This window comes from Plasmodium reichenowi, chromosome 9 (assembly GCF_001601855.1).
Source record: "Plasmodium reichenowi strain SY57 chromosome 9, whole genome shotgun sequence".
In the NCBI taxonomy this organism is placed as follows: domain Eukaryota; phylum Apicomplexa; class Aconoidasida; order Haemosporida; family Plasmodiidae; genus Plasmodium; species Plasmodium reichenowi.
The window spans coordinates 1,345,656-1,350,404 of NC_033654.1; the positions used below are offsets into that span (position 1 = coordinate 1,345,656).

At 20.0% G+C, this 4,749-nt stretch overlaps 2 pseudogenes, besides 2 other annotated features; one reads left to right on the forward strand and one right to left on the reverse strand.

Annotated features, from left to right (window-relative positions):
* Positions 1-1,127: 1,127 nt before the first annotated feature.
* PRSY57_0933700 (putative exported protein) lies at positions 1,128-1,985 on the forward strand (annotated as a pseudogene; the record flags this gene model as incomplete).
* Positions 1,128-1,985: a sequence feature.
* A 577-nt stretch (positions 1,986-2,562) lies between these two features.
* On the reverse strand, positions 2,563-3,846 carry PRSY57_0933800 (cytoadherence linked asexual protein 9; annotated as a pseudogene; the record flags this gene model as incomplete).
* Positions 2,563-3,846: a sequence feature.
* Positions 3,847-4,749: the final 903 nt, after the last annotated feature.

A 4,749-nucleotide genomic window follows, 5' to 3' on the forward strand; every position in this document is an offset into this window, starting at 1 on the left:
AAAAAAAAAAAAAATATATCATAATAATTAAATATACCGATTGTTATAAAGCTCATCTGTTATTATAATTTAATTTAATAATTTTTTTTTTTTTTTTTTTTTTTTGTCGGATTTGTTATAAATACTGAATACATATATATATAAATAATATATATATATTTTTTTCTTTATGAAGAAAACGGTTATTTTATAGATTTTTATAAAAACTATAAATTTTTATGCTTTAAAAAATAAAATAAAAAAAAATAAATAAAACAACAGTGCAATAAAATTAGTTCAGGGTTTATTATTGAAGAGTTTTTAACATTATTTTTAAATTTCTTTTTTTTTTTTTTTTTTTGAAAGTTAAAATATAATAATAAAATATATTATATATATATATATATATATATATATATATATATATATACATATATAATGTAATAATATGTATTTTAATTTAATTATAAAAAATAAAAAATAATATAATATATAAAATTATAAAGAACAAAAATATAAGACCCTTTATCATAGTTTAAAGACATTAAAAATAATCCTTATAAAATATATAATAATATGTAATATTATATTTTATTATATATATATATATATATTTATTTATTTATATGTTCACAAATTAAACAACAAAAAAAAAAAAAAAATTTTCTATATGTTATATATTATAAAATTGCATAAGATTCTTCTAGTTCTAATTAAATAAATATAAAAATTATCAAAAGTTATTTTTAAATATATAATAAAAAATATAGTTGTATAAACTAATTTTATATATGGACAAGAACATTTCTTTTTAATAATCTTATTAATTCTTTTATTACTAAATTCAATTCCTTTTTTTGTATATATTATGATGCATAAAAAAAATTATATATGACAATGAATATATTTTATATTATATAATGTAAATATATATGTTTGGATGGGAAAACCAAAATATATACCTTAGAAAAATAAATCCAAAAAAAAGAAGAAAAAAAAAAAACATTAGATTTAATAGAAGTAGAGTAACCTATGAGGATATTATTATAACAAAAGTTGGAAGGGTTTTATGAATAATATATGTATGTATTTATAGAAAGCGAATAACATACATTTAAAAAAAGTAATATGTTTTAAAAGTCATTAAAATGAGATTAAATAAAGACATGAAAAAAATGCAGGAACTTTAAGCGAATTGTATATTTTTTAAAATTTTCACTATTGTTATATTTTGTATATTACAAGTAATAAGAAGGATACGAAATAATAATAAATATATATATATATATATATATTAAAATAACATTTGTTTACATATACATTACAACTATTTTTATTTTATTTTATTATAATAATAATAATTATTATTATTATTATTATTATTTTTTTTTTTTTTAGTGTGCTAGCCATATGGAAAATGATAAATTACCTTACCTGCAAGGTGAAATAAATATGGGTTATAAATTAACAGCTCGTAGATTGGCATCATTATATATTTCAGAATAAATATATAAAAAGATTGAAATGAATAGTAGTAGTGATTTGGAAAGAAAATGGAAGAACATATGTTTTGAATGGAGGAGGGATTTGAATAATATATGTAAGCAGATATTTTGGGAATTTAAAAAAGTTTATATAAAGAATAAAGTAAATGTAGATATAGAAAATGATACATGGAAAACTTGGAGAGATGAAGTACAAAATCGTATTAAAATGAAAGAAGAAGAAGATAAAATCAAGATTATTTAAGATTTAAAGAAACCCAATATACAACTACAGATATGGATAAATTTATATATGAAAAAACAGCATCATTTAAATTATTTAACGATGAATTATTGTGTGAAAAGGATTCTTTCATTGAATGTCTCGTAAGTACATGGTTAAAATATAAAGAGGAACATTTCGATATCAAAGCCCTTAGGGAATTAAAAGAACAATGTAAAAAAGGCAAATTAAAGATGGGTGGAAAGAAAATGAAGAAAAAAAAAATTATTCAAATATAGAAATTCTTTCACGTGTGCGAAATATATATATATATATATATATATTCATAGCATATATTATAAAATATACTTGTGAGTTATAAAAAATTTTTAAATTGAAAATATTATATGTAACATTAATTGTAAAATTCTTTGGATAAAACTTAAGTATATAGTTATAAAAAGAAAACTATTTTTTTCTCTTAATTGCAAACTGATGTTGCATATATAAATATATTTTTGTTTTTTTAATTTTTTTTCTTTTTTTTTTGTTTAGTGTAATTTATTTGTTTGTGTATATGATACTTTGGACATACATAAATACTCATACACATGTATAAATATACATATATTTTTAATAGATATAGGGTGGTTGCTCTATATAATTTGTAATAAAAATATATTATTATTTAATATTTGAAGACAAATATACCCCTTTAATTTTAATAAGTAATATATATATATATATATATATATAATTATAAAATGTGAAAATTCTAGTTGTACATTTTATTATTAAAATAACTCACGGGTTGTTCTTAAAAAAAAAAGATTAATAAATAAAATTATATTTCATCATATGTATATATGTATATTTTTAAAAAGGATCATAACGATAACGTTGCAAAGGAATTAATTCATAACGTTTCGTTCTATCTATACCATCATCATAATATAGAAGATCTTTACTATTTAAAAATTGTTCATTATCATCTAAATCACCAAAATAATCCTCATTATCATTATACATATAATTGATATTTTGTTTTAAATCCATTATATCGAACGTTGGAAGAGGAGAAATGTCAGTACCTTTATCCTCTTGTACCTCCTTCATTACATTTTCTTTATTACGAACTCTTGATAACATTGCTTCTTCGTAAGCACCTTCCTTTTTAGTAGATGTATATGCTCTTGACATAGCCTTGAGTAATTTATCAACCGTCAATTTATTGAATAATCTTTTAATGTACATGCACACATAATTTTCTAATATTGAATAAAATCTATGAAAAATACGGATAGAGTTTACTAAAAAGAATATAACATTTTGAAAATAAGCATATGCTCTCATCATACCATATGTAAAAAAAGAAAGGGACAAACCATGACTAATGGCATAGCCTACTTACCAATCAATACTATGAACAGAAGGTTCATATTCTGGTTGAGGTAATTCTACACCTTTTGTTTGTTTTCTCAATTCTTCAGGCAGGTGATTTGGAAAATATAGAATATTTCTATATAACATATTACCTCCCATATAATACCCTAAAAACGGCCACGTGTTTGCCATTTCTGCAACAGTGAAATCATTAAGAACCATATTATACCATGCAGATGCTTCCAACACTTTTGCTGTTCTTGCCTTAAGTGTATAAAACGCCAATGGTATAAATTTTTTATCAATAAACTGTGACATTTTTTTATAGGAATGGAAATTTGAACTTCCTACGGCTTGATATTCACATAGAAGACCTAAATTATTTAAATTGTACATGGAGAAAAGAACTGAACATAAATAATACAAATTAGCCATAATAAATGTTTTTCCATATTTGAGTTGGATGGTTGGTTTTTTTTTATACATTGGGAAAAAGACATTTGTTAATTTATCATACATACTTCCATAGTAAGAATAGGCAAAACGTAAGAAAGGTTCATCGTGTACATATAAACACAACATGTCTGCTTTGTGATATATTCTATCAAGTTTATCTACATCGTTACTTATTTGTATAACGAACATCATTTGAAATACTGTAAATAAAGTTTTTGCAAAAAACCTAGATGCCATAAACTCATGAATTTCTCTTTCTCTGTTTGCTTTTTTCATTTTAGAATAATTTTTTTCTACATTAAACATGAAAATATTATTCATACTCTGTAAATAAGTAAATGGATTGTGTATTTGTATGTATGTATATCATAATAGTACGTATTTATATATTTTAGAATATAGAATGATATATGATGGAAAAATGGGGAAAAACAAATTAAAACGAAATATCTACAAAAATATGTATATGTATATGTATATATATTTATTTTATTTTATTTTATTTCTAACCACATCATCATTTCTTCTGTGAGAAAAGAAACAAATAAATATTTATTATGAACATACAAAAAAAAAAAAAAAATATTATGAACATACAGCCAAAAAAATAAAAAAAAAAAGTATTGTGTACATAAAAATAAAAAAATGTTATCATCAACATATACATAACAACAAAATAAATCTATTATAATCACAAATATAATAAAAATATTATGAAAAAAAATTGAACGTCATTTTTATTATTTTTAAATAAATTTGAATATTTTAATTTAATACAGAAACATTATGCTTTTCAGTAGGTTGAATATATTTGGGGATTTTATTTATATAATTTCAAACGTTCTATAGTAAAAACTTTTAATAAAATATATACTTCATATTGTGTTTCTATTATTATAAATAAATATTTGAAAACATTTGACACATGAACATGATTACAGTTTTTATTTTTTATAAAATTAAAATGTGAATTATATCATGGAACATTAGGAAAATTTTAGGAAATAGAAATACATAGAAAATTATTATTATAATCTATCATTCCACATATAAATTTTCTCATTTTCTAATAGATATATATTTTAAGAATTCTTATAGAACAGATAATCGTCTTTTTATTATTTTATTTTTTTTCTTTTAGTGAAATACTTAATAAATAATTTTTTTTTCTTTTGAAAACCAAAACGACACAAATAACATGAATAAATTAATAATTTAATTTTA